This window comes from Mustela erminea, chromosome 10 (genome assembly GCF_009829155.1).
Source record: "Mustela erminea isolate mMusErm1 chromosome 10, mMusErm1.Pri, whole genome shotgun sequence".
Classification (NCBI taxonomy): domain Eukaryota; kingdom Metazoa; phylum Chordata; class Mammalia; order Carnivora; family Mustelidae; genus Mustela; species Mustela erminea.
The window spans coordinates 81,391,896-81,411,494 of NC_045623.1; positions in this window are offsets into that span (position 1 = coordinate 81,391,896).

Genomic DNA, 19,599 nt, shown 5'->3' on the forward strand with positions numbered 1-19,599 from the left:
CAGCAGACCCTGGCTTTGCAGGGGGGTGGGGGGGGGCTCGGCTGGGCCTGACAAGGAGAGAGAAGTCGCTGAACTTCCTTGGGCTTGGGGAGGAGGTGAGGTGGGCAGCGGAGAGGTCTAGTGGACTTCCTTCTGGGGGGAAAATCTCCTCACATCTGAGCATGGGCATTGTCTTGAGGGCTTCTTGTAGTCTCAAGAAGTAGGAGTCATCAGCCCCATTCTGCAGAGCAGAAAACTGAGGCAGAAAGGGGCAGTCTCAGGAGGAGTGCTAGGGATGCTGCTGTTCAGGCATGCAGTGCTGAATGCTGTCCCACAAGACTGCTCCCTGTGGGGCAACTGCAGAAGACGAGACCTCTCACAGCGGTTAGGCCATCTCCCTGGGCGGCAGGAAGGACGGCTCTGCCAGGTGGGGGTCTTGGAGCCGAGCCATGTGCAGTGAGCAGGCTCATGGAAGGCACCTCTCAGCTGGTGTGTCCTGCTGCCCTGCAGGTGCCTCAGGGTGAGCAGAGTGGGCAGTGACTGCATAGTAGGAAGAGCACTGGATGGGAATCTAGCCTCCATCCAGTTCATACACATTTATTGAGCACCATGGGATTACCCCTATTCAATTCCACAGCAGCTCTGTGAGGCGGACACTTGTTCTGTGGTTCACTGATTCTGAGATACAGTCTTAGAGGTGGGAAAGGTGTTCTGGCCGGTGGGGTTATATTGGAGAGCATTTTTCCTTCTCAGTGGTCTATGCAACAGTGGCGTGTTTGATACCAACAGATAGTTCTATGAAATACAGAATTCTCCCAATTTTGCAAATAAGGAAATAATAAGGAATAATAAGGAAATAGTAACTATAATAACTGTTAATACACTTTAAAAATTTTTTTGAATTTTTTTATTTTTATTTTTTAAAAGATTTAATTTATTTATTTGACAGAGAGAGATCACAAGTAGGCAGAGAGGCAGGCAGAGAGAGAGGAGGAAGCAGGCTCCCTCCTGAGCAGAGAGCCCGATGCGGGGCTCAATCCCAGGACCCTGGGATCATGACCTGAGCTGAAGGCAGAGGCCCTAACCCACTGAGCCACTCAGGCGCCCCGTTAATACACATTTTAAGTGTTGAACACATGCCAGTTACTAGAGTAAGAACTTTATGATGATGATGATGATGATTTCCATTTTGCAGATGAACAAACTGAGGCTGAAGAGGACTTGAGGCCACACAGAGCATGAATGGTAGAGCAGGGATTGGAACCAAATCCTGCTGAATCTGGGTCACTGGGTTCTGGATGCACTGGGGAGGCCAGTGAGTCTATCTGCCCTGGGGAAGAGCTGTGAGCAGGGCAGATGTGGTGCTGGCCTGCTCAGACCTTCAGCAATGTGGCACAGGTGAGGTAGCATCACGGGCTGAGATGGCTTTGGGGGTCCCTGAGGAACTGCTGATGAGGGTGGGGTGGGAAAGGGGGCAAGTCCAGTATTTCACTTTAAGTGTCTTTGCTGCTAGCATTTCCACCCTATAAGTAATTCGGTATCAAGCAATTTTGCCCTAAAGCACAAAAAAATTACCCATTGACGGGTTGGTTTGACAGTTTGTTTCATCGACTGGTTGGCAGTTTGTTTTCATTTCTCCACTGAACCTATCTTCCCATTTTTATTTTATATCAATCTTAGCCCTCATAATGGTCTGGAGATGCAAAGTTTGAACTCACATTTCCTAGAGGACTTTGGATCGACTGTCAAGGGACATGGGACGATATGCCAAGAACAAACAACAGCGGAGAAGGATTTCACACCATAATACGAAGTTCATTTATGAACATGTAGCCTAGTTTTGGGAAACAGATACTTCTGAAGGAAGACATTTTAGTAAAAACTGAAGAAGTGTGATGCTGGACAAGAAGTTCAATCCACTAGGAGCCTGGATGGCTCAGTGGGTTAAAGCCTCTGTCTTTGGCTCAGGTCATGGATTCCAGGGTCCTGGGATCGAGCCCCAAGTCGGGCTCTCTGCTCAGCGGGGAGCCTGCTTCCTCCTCTCTCTCTGCCTGCCTCTCTGCCTATTTGTGATCTCTGTCAAATAAATAAACAAACAAACAAATAAATAAATAAATATCTTAAAAAAAAAAAAAAAGATCGAATCCACAAGTGAAGAGAAATGTGTAATACTATGGCCAAAAGACTCCAAAGACAGTGTATAGGTACCATCCACTAAATAAAATCAGTTATTTGCACAGCATTGCCAGGAATCTATATATATTTTAAAGGCATTCAAATACTTTGTATTTTGCAATATAGTCTTTCTTTTTAGAAATATTTTATTTATTTATTTGTTTGTTTATTTTAGAAAGAGAGAGTGAGAGAGAGTGGGAGCAGTTGAGGGGTGCAGAGGGAGAGACACACACAGAGAATGTCTTAAGTAAACTCTGCAGTGAACATGGACCCCCAAGATGGCCCTCAGTCTCAGACCCTGAGATCATGACCTGAGCCTAAACTAAGAATTGGACACTTAACTGAGCCACACAGGTGCCCCTGCAATAAAGCCTTTATTTTTTATTTTTTAAAAGATTTTATTTATTCATTTGTTAGAGAGAGAGAGAGAACACAAGCAGGCAGAGGGTCAGGTAGAGGCAGAGAGAGAAGCAGGCTCCCTGCTGAGCAAGGAGCCTGATGCAGGACTCCATCCCAGGATCCTGGGATCATGACCTGAGCCGAAGGCAGATGCTTAACCCACTGAGCCACCCAGGCATCCCTAAAGTCTTTTAGATTTTGTTCTTCATTGTTTGTGTTTCATTATGTCCCTTTTAGGCTGTGTCCCTCTTGTGGTTTTTTTTTTTTTTTTTTGTGGTTTTATCTGTGATGGCAAAATTGCCTAAGGGCCAATTAATTTTGTGGTGAAAATATGACAAAAATATGTACAGCAAAGATGTTCATGGCAAAACTACCTAGAACCAGAAGGTGGGTGAAGTGACTACAACAGAATGCTCAGGAATGAGTGTTGAGGGTGCCTAGGAATGTGACAGGGGTGCTTTACAAAGGACACGACAATTGGCTCTCCTACCTCCGTGCCATTACTTCCCTCCCTCCCCTATTTCTTTGCCACTGTCTTGTACACCATCACCTTCTCCAGGCAGGGGATGAGGTCATGTGCATATATCCAAAATGACATCAGAAGTCATGGGATCGCGGGGTCTGGGTGGCTCAGTGGGTTAAGCCTCTGCCTTTGGCTCAGGTCATCATCCCAGGATCCTGGGATCGAGCCGTGCATTGGGATCTCTGCTCAGCAGGGAGCCTGCTTCCTCCTCTCTCTCTGCTTCTCTACCTATTTAACAGATCTCTGTCTGTTAAATAAATAAATAAATAAATAAATCTTAAAAAAAAAAAAGTCATGGGATCAATGTGCCTCAACTGACTCTCATGAAGAAGTGACTGAAACCTCAAAACCCTACAAAGGCAAATCCCTGAACACGAGAGCCACAGACAGATACATACAGGGGCTGATGATATAACCTCATAACATGTGATGGGAAGGCCAATTAGCTTTGGAGTGTAAGGCCCCAGAGTGGAGGCAGGAATGCATGGTGGGCAAGAACGCAGACATCAAAGTCAGATAAACTTAAGTTCTAATCTGAGCTCCTCCACTTATTCCCTGTGTGAATAAGGGAGACAAGCTTGGTGATTTCTCGGAGTCTTGGTTTCCTCATCTATACAATGGGAATAATAATTTTATTAGTTTCCTATTGTTGTATAGCAAATAGCCAGCCCTCCCCCAAATTTAGCAGCTGAAAACCATTTACATTTATTATCTCACAGTTTTCATGGAAGGGTTTTTGTTTTTTTTTATTCTGGAAGTAAAAATTTGAAGTTTACATTATTGCAAAATAAATAGAACTATGACTTCTCTTTCACAATTGCTGTAGCTCCTTTATGTACTTTTGGCAGTTCTAGCATGTTACTGACAGTTACAAGATTTTCTCTCCTTCTGGAAAATTGGGGGAAGGAGTCATGTGATACCTTCCCACTCTGAATGTTCTGCTCATTAAAGATGAGGAAACCATCACTCAGAGTGGTTAGGTGATTGGCTCAAGATCACAAAGAGGTGGAACCGGGATTTGAAGCCAGTTCTGTGGTTCCAAGCCCATGCATGGTCTTTATATTACCTTCATTCATTCGTTTATTCAGGAAACATTGTTTAATCTCAGCTATGTGCCAGTCTCTGTGTCAGGCCCCGGGAATAGAGAGAGGCACAAATTTTTATTCCTGCTCTAAAATACTCCTAATGCTCCTCTTTTCCCCTACTCCCACTGGATTACAACTTTTCCAAACAGAGTCCTTAGTTATTCAACATCGTTCCTTCCTCGTGTCTATTACATGGTTTTGAATTTGAAGGGGGTTGTATTTAAGGAGGGGCTCTATCAGTCATTGTTTGGGGTGGAAATGTGGCAGGAAATGGCTTTAAGGTCTCAAGAGAGAAGGATCTGAGGGGATACAGATTTGGATGGAAGGTGGTTAGAGGCCCCAGAGAAAAGCAAAGGATGAGATCTACAGATGAAAGCAGCTCCTTGACTTTTAAGAGCAGGCCCTTCTCTATGCCTTGACAGTGCCAGACCTCTCCCCAATCCCCTCTCGCTTCCATGGTCCTCGAGGAGTTAAACCCAAGCTACTGCCTTTCTGCCCAGTGAGCCAGGTGATGGGATTGCAGTTAATGGCAATTCGAACAAGTTTGGTCAACTAGAAATACATAAGGAGATTGAAACATGAAAATGCCCTCAAAATTTATACAATTGATATATTGTAGCTCAGCCAGCTGTTAACTCCATTGTATGAAAGATGGCAGAAATAATTTGTAACCAGCCTCACATTTATTTACTGAACCTTTGCAAAGGAGGACATGGAGGAGTCAGTCATGTCACCAGGAATATCTCCACCCCCCCACCCCCCCATCAGAGCCCCCCAAGAGCAGTCCTTCAGCCAGGCACAAATTGCAGTTCAGTGGGACATTTGTGTGCTGGTTACTCGGCTAGGTACTGGGCATGTGGTGGTGAACAACAAGGGAATGGATCCTGCCCTTTGGAGCTCACTAACTAACTAGAGAGAGACTGTAACAGAGGAATATATCAGTAATTAAAGTCAGGCAGTGAGAAGTCCTTTGGAGAATAGAAGGCAGGGTAATGGGGTAGAAAGAGATGGGAGTTGGTAAGGGGGGAGACTAAGAGAGCTTCCAGACACTGGGGCCGAAATAATTCTTAAGATTGTGTAAGTGCAAGCTTCACCTGGCTCACTGCTTTATATCTTCCTGCTCCATTTACTAGCTGTGTATTTTTGGAAAAGTGATTTTACCTCTCTGAGTTTCAGATGACTCATCTGTAAAGTGGGAATAATATGGGCGCCTGGGTGGCTCAGTGGGTTAAGCCTCTGCCTTCGGCTCAGGTCATGATCTCAGAGTCCTGGGATCGAGTCCTGCATCAGGCTCTCTGCCTGGCAGGGAGCCTGCTTCCTCCTCTCTCTCTGCCTGCCTCTCTGCCTACTTGTGATCTCTGTCTGTCAAATAAATAAATCTTTAAAAAAAAATAAAAGTTAAGGTGGGAATAATAATATCTGTCATGGGATTATTTGAGATAAAATGTATCAAGTTTCATTGTTCACTGTTCTCTATATATGAATTGTTAAGACTGCAGTTACAATGGGAGGTCATTCATACATTCACCAAATATTTATCATGTGGCTTCTGTGTGCATTAAGGGGCACTCCACTCCTGATCTGCTATTCTGTCCCAAGCATTGGAAGACTTTGGCTTAGTTCAGACTGTACTGGAATATTTAAACAAGACTTTACCGGAGTATTGGGGATGACAACAGGGAGATAAACATGGTATAATTTGAAGGTTGTGTATAAATGAACTTGTTCATATGTCTGTGTCTGTGTGTATGCATGCATATTTGTGTGTGTACGGGGGTGTCTTAGAGGATCATGCTTCATCTCGGGGGCAAGGTGACTTTGTCCCATTTAGAGTCTGTAATATTTCTAAACCTCTTATACCCCATCACCCCATGGCAAGGAACAGCACAGAGGCTGCCATTGCCATTTGGCTGATGATGTTGAGTTTTCTCCAGATCTCTGGTTTAGAGAAACCAGCACCACGTGGCACCGAGCTCCTGCTCATCCTCCATCCCATATCCCCCACACAGCACCCTATATGTCCTCTCCCTTCTGCCTTGACTTCTCAGGCCTCCAAAACCCCATAAGTTCTCTCTCCTCTCTTCTGGGGACAAGGGAGGACCAGGCCTGACAGGGGGTTGGTGTGGCTCTTCATGCCCTGACCAACCTGACTCTGGCTTCAGTCCCAGGTGTAGACAGTTGGCAGCATGGTCCTTAGCATGGGGCCACAGAAAGAGCTTTGCAGTCACAAGCTGGGTATGACCAGGCAGGGCATGTAAGCTCTCTGAGCTTCATTTTCACATCTGTATATGAAATATGTTCATCACTTCCCCCAACCAGTACAGTGATCATTAGTAGTAAAGGGATGATGTATATGAAACCCCTGCACAGGGCCTGGCCTCTAGGAGCTGTGCAGGGAATACTCATTCCCTTCTCTCCAAATGCTTCCACTACTCCCATCCAGAGGGGCTTCTGGTTCTGACTGGTTCCTCCAGGACAGCATCTGAGGACCAACTTTGGTCCAGGAAAGTGGGGCCCTGGCTCTTCTGTCGAGTTCCTGCCAGACTCCTCCTTCCTGAGGGCAGGACCATCCTGTCTCCTGTGCACCTGCAACTGACAGGAGCCATGAATATACTCAGTCAAGGCCTCCTTGTCCCATAATGCTCTGACACTTCCATATCGCTCCGGAGTGTTGCTTCTGCCCAGGGACATCTGTCACACCACCCCTTACCCATAGGCCCCCCTGGAAAGTAGGAATCCTGGCCACATGGCTGACTCCTCTCTGTTCTTTTTCTTTCTTTCTTTCTTTCTTTCTTTCTTTCTTTCTTTCTTTCTTTCTTTCTTTCTTTCTTTCTTTCTCTCTCTCTCTCTCTTTCTTTCTTTCCTTCTTTCTTTCTTTCTTTCTTTCTTTCTTCCTTTTTCTTTTTTTTAAACAAAGATTCAGTAGACAAATGTGAGGTTGATTGCAAATTATTTCCACCACCTCCACTCTGGTTGTTCTGGCTGTCCTACCTGCTGTGCCTCCATTGCTAACACCTATAGAGGAGCCAGACATTGGCCCCGACACCTTACACCAGCTCACTCCATTCCCAGCCACTGCTGGTCCACCACCATAGGATTCCAATGTCGTGGGACAGTGTCTTGGGACAAAAACTGCTGGCCTGCCACCACAGGATTCCAATGTCTTGGGAAAAAATCCATTCACATGTCTTCTGTTCTCTGGAGCTACACATGGTTAAGTGCTATCCTTCGTACCTGTGACAGCTTTTAGAGCAGTGGTTCTCAAATTTGGCTGTATGTTATAACCACCTGGGCAGATTTTAAAAACTACTAATGCCTGAATCCACTTCAGACCAACTGAATCAGAATTTCTGGGAAGGAGGTCTGTGCATTGGCATTTTCTAAATGTTTCTCCATATGATTCTAAGAAGTAGCCAGTGCTGAGTATCACTGCCTCCCCCAATCCTCATCTCCCAGGAGATACTTGCAACTCTCATAGGATTCTGTTTTCAGACCTCTCTTTATTCTAGCCACTTCACTACTCTGTCACTAGTCAATGTCACTTGGGAAACATGACTTCATATACTGACTGTCTAGGGCAAGACCAAACCTCCTTTGCTCATGATATTATATCTCTATTAATATGATCCTAAGTCAAATACATTCTTTCTGTCTATATCCTCCTACATGGTTTATTTAAGCTCACCCACTCCCTTCCCTTTAGCAGCTCTTCCACTTCTCTACTCTGTTTCTACTAACGTAATTCCTGTCCAAGAAGAGTAAAAAGTTAATGCCACAAATACATTTGATTAATTCTAGGGAAATCTGCCAGGACTTGATGCAACCTTCTGTAGGGTTCAGAGTGATTATTAGCTCCTCTGTTTCAACAGGTCCATCCTGAGGTTAGCTCCATCCATTGCTTCTGATTTGAGATGCACATAACAGGTATCTAACTCCCATATATTCGATACCTGCTCTTAAACTTAAATAACAGATTCCATTAAAAGAGCATTAGCATGGCAGTCCCGTAATTAATCTTCTCCGGAGAACTAATAGTTCAGAAGGCACGCAGTGGAGCAAGGGCATCATACATCACTAAGCTCATTTATCCTAATTGATTTATCTAAGAATTGCTGGGGCAGCCAACCTTGTGCCCGATGACCCGTGGTGGGGGCCCCACGGGTGCCTGGAGTTGGGGGGGAAAGAGCAGTGTGCATGGAACTAGGGCTGGCAGGGGCTGGCTTCATCCTGATCACAAGGCAGCAAAACAACATAATGGGCCAGCCTCAGAGGCAAGCTGGCCCGGGAAGCTTTTAGAGTCTCTCAGCAGCCCTTGTAGTGCACCCAGATTACACATGGAGCTATTTCACATCATTAAAGCCCCCAATTTGGTCCCTGAGTGCTGCCCGCTCTCTGCATCAGGCTGGGCTTCAAAGTAACTACTTTGCCAAAGCAGGTGTAGCCACTGCGGCAGGCTGACCCTGGGGCACAGGGACACACTGGCTGGATGTTTGTTTGTTTGTTTGCTCGCTGGCCTCCCAGCCCTGGAGCTGGGAATGATGTGATGGGGACTTGTATCTGCTCAGCCTGCCTGGTTAAGTTCCTGCTGCTATTGGTGCAGGAGGCTACAGAGTGGGGATCGCTGGGCACCAGAGGCCACTGAGGTAATGATCTCCCTGCCCTCCTCATCCCCTTCAACCCCAAACCCATAATTCTTCAGGCTGGCCAACAGCAGGTGGGCATTGGAAATGATCTCTTAGTATAGAACAAGTCTGGGTTCCGTGTAATCTTTTATCTATTTTCCTTAAGAAGCAGGAAATAGGGAGACAACAAGGCAGAATGGAGCCTAAAGAGACAGACCCTTGTGCCAGGTGACACCATCTCTGGTCTCTTGGAGCTCTTCTGCTTAGTGCTCTGTGCCAGTACTGACCCTTTCCCACATTCATCTGGTTTTCTTTCATAACCTTCCATGTGGAGCCCTTCCTGATGTCGAACCCAGAGGGTGTATTTAATTCTCCTTCTGTATCCACTCCCCAGCTACCATCTGCATTCTCCTTCCCTTGCATCTGGGCTCCAGCCCATCCTGAACTCTATTCTTCCAGACTCCATCTTTCCCGGCTTCTCCCTTTACAAACACAAGCTGGGTGAGCCCCCAGACTGCAAACCCCCTGGCCAGCCCCTGTGTTATTGCCTTGGTTTATGTGCCACCTTCTGCATTGATTTCCTGGTTGTGTCTCCCAGGTCCTAGCTGGAAACAGCCTGCATACCAGCCCATCTGTCTGGAGCACAAATCACCCCAGCCCCCATTCAGATTTTGCTAGCTTTGTCCTCTCCTCAAGGCTGAATCCTGTTCTCTGTATCCCTGGCCAAACCTGACAGGCCACAAGGAGTCATGATGTTGCTATCCTATGACCCAAGTACCATTTTTGTATCATGCCCACTAGATATGACAGATCCTTGTACATGTGACCAAGGTTCACACCCTTGGAACCTGAAAATTCTGGATCCTATTCTGGCCCACTTTGCCCACTTTCCCTGCTATAGTCCTAGCTTGCATGAAGGCTGCAGAATGAGGGACAACTGCGGACTCAGTGGCTCATGCCTGTGTGACCTTGGGCAATTCCCTTTCTTTAAGCTTCAGTTTCTTTATCTGTGAGATGAGAAGGTTGGAAATAATGATTCCCAGGGGTTCTTTTACCTTTGAAATAAAATGGAAAACAAGAGACCTTGAAGACAAGGAGGGATTAATATGGTGGTCAAATCAAGCTGGTTCTACTCTCCCCTCTGCCTGGGGCTTCCACATCATGCAGAACTTGGCAGTGGATTTACAGAAGACTCAGCACAAGGGCCCTGGGCTTTCACCTTTGGAAAATGGTACAATTTAATGGTAATGCAATTACAGATGTGCTGAGATTGAAACAGCCCATCTTATCTCAAACTCATCTTCCCCACCAAGTATCAGGGCAGGTGTTGATCCCTAATAGCTGCTGAAATGAATTCACCAGGCAGCTGGGGGCTCCTAGAGAGGATATCTGTGTGCAGAGAAAGAGAGAATGGGAGGGGGAAGAGAAATGGGAAGAGGGAGGAAGGGAGCAGGGAGAGAGTGAGAGGAAGGGAGAGGGAGAGAAACAACACACAAAGAAATGGGGTGAGATAGAAGGAGGAATGGAGGGGAATGGCAAGAAAAGAGGGGGAGAGAGGTGGGCAAAGAGAGAGAAAGAGACAAAGCAGGGAGAGAAGGGGGATCTTGGAAGAGTGAGGGAGGGAAACAGAGAGGAACAAGAAAGTGGTGAGAGAGGAAAAGAGGGAAAAAGAGAAAGTGTAATGGAGAGAGATGAGATAGAAAGACTGGGAAGACCATGAAAGAGACAGAAGATGGAGGGCAAAAGGGGGAATAGAGAGATGGAGTAGGCTGGGGTTTCTGAGGACAGAGTGGGAAAGAGAAGGGAAGAGAGGGAGAATGGAGGGAGGGAAAGAGGGATTGAAAGTGTCAAGGAGGAAGGAGGCGTAGAGAAGGAGGAGGCAGGGCAAGGACAGGGACATAGGCAGGAAGGGGAGGAGCAAAGTGGGGGAGATAATGATGAGACAGAAAGAGAAATTGAGGGAGAGGAAGCTTGAGTAAAGGGAATAGAGATGGGTCTGTGTTTCTAAAACATAAAGCTTCTCAGATCCACCAGAGGCTCTGTGTCATCTTAAGGAAGAGTTCAAACAAGAAAGGAAAGAAAAGGAAAGAAAAATCATGAAATGACTAGTAGGAACGAGCTCCTCAGGACGAAGGCAGCCACCAGAGAGAGTGAGCACAAGAGAAGGCACTAGAGGATTGGATCCAGAATTAAGAGAGAGGATTGGGAGCTCTGGAAAGGAGGAAAATGTAATGATCCAAGACCCTAGAATAGGCACAGCTCCCCAGACAATCAGCCAGTCCCTCTAGCCAGTATTCATTTCCACTCACTGGCAATTCTGGGACAGCTTGGGTTCAGCACCACGGACAGCTCCAAGCCTCCCTCGGGGGTGCAAGCTCCACAGACCAGGGTAGCAGCAGACCGAAGCCCCCTCCCACGTTGGCCCCTGGCTTCTCTCGAAAATGGCTCTTTGGGGGCGGTTGGAATGCAGGCCTGTGAGCTGCTGAATAGATCAATTATTTTTCAGAACATGGATTTGATCTCGATGTTACTTCACTGGATCACTGAGTGGAAAGGGCTCGCAGAGAAAATGGCATTTTTTATAACCCTGGCAAAATGCTCCCGCGCTGATGAGATGAGCCACCCAGCGAGCGCGCGCGCGCACATATGATACATAACTAACCAGAAGCATAATCTTCTAAATTGAAAGCCATAATGTTTGCTGTTGGAGCTAAATATTAACAGGGCGTTGTCTCCCAATGACCCTCGGGAGGCAGCTGGCTTAGCGGGAGGCTGTCGTCATATTCAAGCAACTTGATTAAATTCCTTTCTGCCATCAGAATTAAGAAATGAATAGTTTTATGAGAGTCATACCACAAAGGACAGGGAAATGAAATGCTTGGGAAAGAGGGTGGGGCCGGGTGCCTGCCAGTACCTGCCTTCTGCTTCTGGAGGAGAGGCCTCCCGCTTCCTGGGGCAGGCTAAGGACTGCAGGCGGACTGATGGCTGGGTGTGAAAGCTGCCCTCTTCTCCCTGCTGACCTGGCTTTGCAGCTTCCTTTTCCCCTGTTCATCTGAGAGCAATATGGATACGATCTTCCTCTGGAGGCCTTTCGATTATTCATACTGGAGGCAGGAAAATGTAGAGGCTTCAATCATGACCTCTGGAGCTAAACTACCAGGGTTCAAATCCCAGCTCTTCCCCTCACTGACTGTGCAATCTCAGACAAGTTATGTAACCTCTCTGTGTTGAATTTTTTAGGTATAAAATGAATTTATTGGGGTGAATATGAATTTATTCATATAATAATAAATAATGAATTTATTGGGTGGCTCAGTCTGTTGAGTGTCTGACCTTGATTTTGGCTCAGGGTGTGATCTCAGCGTCGTGGGATCGAGCCCCACAACTGGCTCCAAGCTCAGTGTGGAGTCTGCTTGTCCCTCCCCCTCTGCTCCTCCCCACTCTCTCAAATAAGTGAATAAATAAAATTTTAAAAATGAATTTGTTGTATAACCTACCCTTCAGAGTTGTAAGGATTTAATGAGTACTAAGATGCTTAGAACAAGGCTCAGTACATAGTAAGTACTGCATAAGCATTTGCTCTTGTTATTACAGGATTTAGATTATTGAACTGTATAAAATTGGTGTTTCGTAGATAACATATCCAATATTGACAACTAAATATAAAGTTTGTACAGCAAGATTTTTCTTCTGGGGCCACTTGTTTTTGCCCCAGGACCCAGACAGAGGCTCAGCAACATTGCAAAGGTCTGTTACTTGAAGACATACTATCAAGGTGCTATTTTTGTGTTCAAACAAGGTACTTTTTTATTAGAAAAATACAAGTTAACCTTAGGCTCAGAAAGTTGAACCTGCGTTTGTTCTGAAAGGAGGAAGGCAAGGGAATTACTGTTTAGTGGCCACCTTACTACTCTTCATGCACTGTGTGGCTGTATTGCGTGGATTAACTTTGTTTAATTGCCCCAATAATACTGTGTGGACAGGTGAAGAAACTGAGGGGCAGGGAAGTTGAAGGCTTTGTTGAAAACCACATGGCTAAGGCAGCGGAACAAGAAATCAAACCCCCTGCATCATTCTGGAGAAAGAGAGTGAGGCGGAATTCACGTTTGATGAAACCTGGCTGGCCTTCTTCATCCTTTTCTTTGGATTTATCTTCCTACCTTCCTCCCAGAAGACCCCTTGTGTCTGTGTCTCCAACTTGGGCCTCTTTCTTTTCCCTTTTGTGAAGTGATAAATCTATAAGATCATGTGGAGAGCCCTTCTGCCTACCTGGGAAGCCCACTCTGCCCTTTAATAACCTGGTTTTAGGAAGAGCCATGTTGAAATGGGTGGTCCAAAACTTCTAGGAGAGCTGCTCCTGAAAATAAAATCCTTTCCATAGTAAACAGTCCAGGAAAAAAAAAATGGGAGGGAGTAGGAATTAACAGAAATGGAATGAGTGGGCTGGTGAGAGGAGGACTTGGAAAAATCCCCTGAAACATCATTTGTATTGAAAAAGAAATAGTCATGGGAGAACGGGAGGGAGGTAATATAGGAAATCCCATTTCCCCCTTTTACTCTGAGTCCAGTTTTTAGTTCCAGAGAGAAGCAGGTGGAGAGCATTGTGTTCTGACTGTGCATAGTCTGACCTGGAGAGCTACCTCTAGTGGTTCTTAGGAGGGTTACAGAGAAGGATGAGTGTCCTAGACAAGCTTGGGGTGGGCATGGAGCCAGTGGGAGGGGCTGGCTTCCAACTTAGAAGGGAGTTGAGCCCCATGTGTGGCTCCCAGCAGGCGCTCAGCCTCGGAAGGCCTAGCCCTAGGAAGGGCTGTAGGGGCAACTGGGGACTCAGATGTGGGAGGAGGAAGAAGAGGTGATGTCATTCATGCACTCACATCATTTGTGCTCACCCCAACTCTGTGTGATCAGTATTGTTATCTCCATTGCCCAAGGTAACTCTTCATAAATAGCAAAAGTAGCAGTGGGGGTAGTCCTGGTGGCAGCAGAAATAGCCATTGTGACTACTTATGATGCACCTGAGACATTTCTGTAAGCATTTGCAGACTTGAGCGGACATGACCATAAGCTCATGTCCCCTTCCCCTCCCATACCGTAGAGCTGTCATTGGGAAGTGCTCCCCAGCCAGAGACTGTTTCTGTTTCTAATCCTTCTTACACCCAGAGGGGACCCATGACTTTCATCTCATGAATGGAATGGGAGGGGAGATCGTGCATATTTATTCTGGTCCAACGTCAATGGGAATTAGCTCTATCTTCTCCAACCTCTCTTTCCTGTTGATTGGCTGGATGCACAGGGCTCATTGCTTCTAAGCGAGGGAAACCCACTACACAGAAGTAGCCTGGGCCCCAAATCATCATGTGAAGGAAAGCCATAAACTAAACAGAAACAATCTTATTCAGCTATTATGGAAATGAAAAATACACTTCTCTTGTGATAAGCTACTGAAATAGCAGGGTGTATTTGTTACTTTAACACACATATGTAGAATTATCTCATTTAATCTTCAAAACAGCCTGTAGAGGGCAGGTATCAAGGACCCATCTTAAAGGTAAAGAAATCTAAACTCAGAGGTGAAGTGCTTTGTTCAAGGCTACACAGTTACTAAGTGATTCAGCCGGGGTTTGAACCTAGATCTCCCCGACTCCAGGTTCAGAGAGTAGAGTTCCTTTACTGTGACCTTAAAGTGAGGGGAAAACACAGAACAGATCGTGGGACTTCTGGGGTGCAACTGGTAAGAAGGCCTACCCTGGCTCCAGAATCAGAACCAGTCCTGAGCATGGATTTCAGAATGACTTTAGGACTAACGAATCTGAAAGAGAACCCCACAGAGAACACATACTGGGCTTAGGTCCAGGAAAAGGAAAGGCAGGGTAAAGAATGGCATTTTGGGGGACCTTGAACCTGAGCGTCCTGCCCTGGGTAAGGGGGCCTCCATGAGGCTAAAGCGGGGACTTGCTTCCAAGAGCATGAGTGTGATTTTTCCCCTCCAGGGTCCTTCCTCTGAGACATGGAAGACAAGACAAGAAAGACAATCCTAATCATTCTAATAGCAGAGGTAATGGTAGAAGTAGTAGGAAATGGTACTTACGCAGAATTTCCTACATGCTGGGGACTCTTCCAAGCTTTACATACATAAATTTAGTCCTGAAAGCAGCCTTATGAGGTAGGTGTTGAACGATCTCTATTTACAGAGGAGGAAACTGAAACACAGTTTGTCATACAGCTATTAGGAGAAGGAGCTGGGAGGTGAACCCAGGCACATACTCTGCAATCCACGCTCTTCACCTTCGAGGAAGCGTGGAGCTGATTCCTGGTTCCCAACTGGGCCAGCAGTGTTGGAGATCAGAGTCCAGGTCTGGCCTCTGGCAGAGCCACCTTATAAGATCAATGAGAGGATGGAGATCACCTGTGTCTGGCTTGGATGAGGCTGACCTTGGTGCCTGTATAGATTTGCCTGTAAGCCTTCCAAGCTCTTGCTTAGTTTTCTTGGGTGATTGTCCCTGAATTTCTGGCTGAATTCATGTGGGGTCTTCACGGGGGCAAAGTCAGTTGTTACTTTTCTTCCCCACCAGGAATATAGGTAGGCCTTTTAATTCCTCACCTGGGAATTCTTCACTTTGTGACAAAATCTCAGCCTCCAAGATGACTTAGCCCAGCTCCTTGTCCACCTCTGGAAGTGGCCTCACTCTTCACCGGTGTGCTCTGGGAATGCGAAATCACTTTAATATTGGCTAGAGACAAGCGTAATTAGGAAGGTAAATCTGCTGGAAAAAAAAATCACATTATGCAAATGTGATTAGCAGTGACTTTTGGATTCTTTGTTTTCTGAGAGTTTGTCTTCCTTGGCACAAATGCGGGCAGTTGGCTGGTGTGTTCACTGGGACGACTCTTACCAGGTGCTCAGGAAATGGGAGTTTGTGAACACAGAAGTGGGGAGAGGGGACTGCAGGCCTGGGCAATTGGAAGGGGAATCCCCTGTCAATTACCCTTGGGGGTGTCTATGGGTTTCCGGTCAGAGCCAATTCCTGTGGAGGAGCCCTAGGGAGCAGCCCTCACTGCTGATAAGGCTCCCCAGGAGGGAAAGGGCTCTTTGTTCCAGGCTAGAGCTGAACACACAGCAGAATGAGCTGGAGGTATGGTCCCAGGATGGCTGGTTCCTAGTGGGGCTCCCCTATTAACGGTCTGGTGAGACCACCATGGTTTGACGGTGTGACCTTGGCTGTGCCTATGTGAACCACCAGGAGGTAGTCAAAGTCTGGCGTGGCTTCATGCCTGCTGGGGCCGTGTGTATTAATTTGCAGCAAAAATGTTTCTTCCCAGGATTGGAACACACAACGGGTTCTGCCAGATTCAGGTGTTCTCTGGAAACCGCTGTGGATGTCACACTCTGTCGTTTAGAGCTTCTTTTATAAAGGTGATAATGTTGGGGACACCTGGGTGGCTCAGTTGGTTGGGCATCTGCCTTCGGCTCAGGTCATGATCCCAGGTCCTGGGACGAGTCCCCCATCAGGCCTCTTGCTCCATGAGGAGCCTGCTTCTCCCTCTGCCTGCTCATGCTCTCTCTCCCTCTCTCTCTCTGACAAATAAATAAAAATCTTAAAATAAATAAAGATGATAATGTTAAAAAAAGAGATATCTGCTTAGCTTATTAAATACCCGGTACTGTGCCCACCTCATTTAATTTTTCTAACAATTACATGAGGTGGGTGCCCTTATAATCATCTCTTTATTTAGATTAAGACACAATAGGAGATGATGGATGTTAACTCAGTTTAACTGTGGTCATCAGGTAACAATACATGTTACATCGTTTTGCTGCATGCTTTATCCAAGGCTATGGGTTAGTTACATCTCAGTACAACTTGGGGGAAGTCACTGAAAACCAAGAAGAGGAAACCAAAGCACAGAATGTTTAAGCAATTTTCTCCAGGTACCCTCCGTCAGTAACAGAGGCAGGATTTGAACTCAGGCTTAGCTTCATTCTGAAGGCTACACTGCCAACCACGAGGCTGGTCTTTCCTGCGGGGCATCACGTGAGAGTGAGGCTCTCATATTCCTGTCTTGCCTATGCACACCCCTGACCATGCCCAGATGACCCCAGTGAGACTTCCAGAAGTTTCTGGAAGCTGGCAGTCCCTGCTCTACCTGGGAGGGTGACTCTGTCTCACTCCTGATCATAGTCTGCCTTCTGAGGCTGTTGGACATTTGGGTCTGGAGTGGATTAGGTTTTTATCAGTTCCCTTATAACTTGCCCTCTAGCCCAGCCCCTCTCTAGACTTCTGGGAACCCACCATCTCTTTATGTACCCCCATTTCTCTCCTGTCCCCTTGGAGCTCCTCACCAGGGGTTCCTCAGTGTGGCTCCCTCCCCCACCTCTGGAGGGACCTCAAAGCCTCAGGGATGTTCTCTGAAGACTGACCCCTGCCCCAGATGTGTTTCCGCTGGTGGGTCTTGGAGAGGCCAGCACCATGTCTCAGGGACAAGGCTTGGCCTGGGTGTGGAAAATTGCTGGCCCAGCCCAGCCCAGGGCCCCAAGTTCTGTGCAGTCTCTCCCAGGCCTCTCTGGCCAGTAAGCCAGGCACACACAGACCCTTCTCAGACCTTCATTTCCAGCAACCACTGGGTCACACTTCTCCCTGGGGCTCTTCGGGCCTCTCAGACATGACATGTTCAGAGTTGGCCTCCTCTTGTCCACAGACCTGGTGTTTGAGAGCACTCCAAGTTCAGGGATGGCATCCGTGACCACTTTCTGTCCCTCACTGGCCACATTGAATGGATGCCAAATCTCTCCCAGGCATGCCGTTTCCTCTTTCCTCCATCCCTGCTGCTTTGGATTAGCCCACCACTTCTCTCCTGCATTCTTGCAAAGACCCCCAAGGTCGGCACTTGGCGCCAGTCTTATCCTGGTTCACTCTGGCACTGCAGCCATAGTTGTCTTCTAACGCAATCCATCCGTGGCTCTCTGTTGCCTATGAGAGACAGCATCCAAGTCCTGCCATGCCTGGCCTCTCCCTTTCCAGCCCCTGGCCCTGAAGTTCCTCATGGCATGCTCCAGACCAATCTGCTTTTCCTTATTACAGACCTCTGTGTCTGCAATGCCTTCCTTTCTTTCCCCAGGGACAATAGTCTGCATCCCATGCTGCCGTGTGAACGCTGGTGGCTCCCAAAGCCAGGGCATACTTTCCTCTCCACATTTCTCCAGCACTCTGTTCGCTTCCCTATTACAGCCTGGATTACAACCAGTTATTGCTTTGTACACCTGCCTCCCAATTGGCCGACAGCCCCCGGAGGGCAGGAACACAGGCTTATTTATTGCTGAATCCCCAGCCCAGCAGAGGGCCCAGCACATAGTAGGTGCTCAATTAGTGTCAGTTGAATTGAATTTCCTCAGAACTCATGGAATTGATTCAATTTGGAAACAGCATTGCATCCGTAGAATTGATTCTTGCCTCCCCCAAGGGCCTGTGATGATACAATTCACCTCCTCATTGGCTTCCCTTTTTTAAAAGTCTTTTTTCAGGAAACAAAACTCCCATTTCTGGACAGAACTGAGCTTGTAGACTGTGTGGGAGGGGCAGGAAGCCTTGAAGTGGAGTGGACCTTGCTTTTCCCAGGGAAAGGTGTTTGGCTGCCAAGGTATCCCATCGTGTCACGGAGATGAAAAAGTGGAAGATGCTATATTACTCTCCACAATTGAGCCAGAGGCTAAAAGTAGCCTTCCTTCCTCCTGGCTGACAAATAGGGGGAATAAATTACCCAGGCACTAAAAGTTGCATTAGGCAAATAAACATTTCGACAAGAATTATATGTGACATTCAAGAGAAAGCAAATAAACCCTAAGTTATGGGGACCTGTCAAAGCTCTAGGAAAATTAAGTAACTAAAAATCGTTAGAAGCTCTTAAACCTTCCCTGATCCTGCTCCCGCTGTAGGGGCTCAGAGCGACACCACGTGTCACCTGTTGTGTGTCTCCTGAGAAATTCCCAGGTTCCTGGGACCTCAGATCTGGAGCAACCTCAGAAAGCCTCCAGACCAATGTTTTTAAACACTGTTCCATGGGACCATAGGGTCCTGCTGGAGCAAGACCAGCAGACAGGGCTCCCACGCCCTCCACCTAGGGAAGCTTCTCTTCAATCTGGAATTCTATGAAAGAGGGATTCCAGGAAGTTCTCTTCTGGTAGAGGGTTCTGGTTCTGTGTGATTTGAAAACCACTGTATGTGTGAGCAAGCATACACCTGATAATGAAATCTGTCAGAGCACTTCAGTAAATCATTCTTCAGCCTCTTTTGAGCACCTCCAACGACAGTGGAACTCATTCCAAGACTTTTAGTCAGACCCAGGTCTACCTCCCTCTGCACAGGATTCCCATCCCAGGACTCTGGTGTCAGAGGCTCAAGTTCGAATCCAGGCTCTGACACTTACTCACTATTGAATGCTGGGCAGCTACTGAAGTTCCCCGTGTCTCAATTTCCTCTATAAAAAGGAGATAGTGCGTATTGTTTTCCTACGGCTGCTGTAACAGGTAACCACCAACCCTGAGGCTTAAAACAACAAAAATTTGTTATTGTACAGTTTTGGAGGTCAGAGTTTGAGACTGGGTCTTAAAGAGTTAAATTAAGAGGTCTCAGACCACATTCCTTCTGGAGGCTCCAGGGAGAGCTCTTGCCTTTCTAGAGGCCACCTGTATTCCTTGGCTCATGGCCCCTTCCTCCGTCTTCACAACACATCACTCGAATATTGGTCTTCTGTGACCTCGTTTTCTTCTCTGACTCAGACCCTCCTGCCTCCCTCTTATAAGACCCATCCAGGTAAGCAA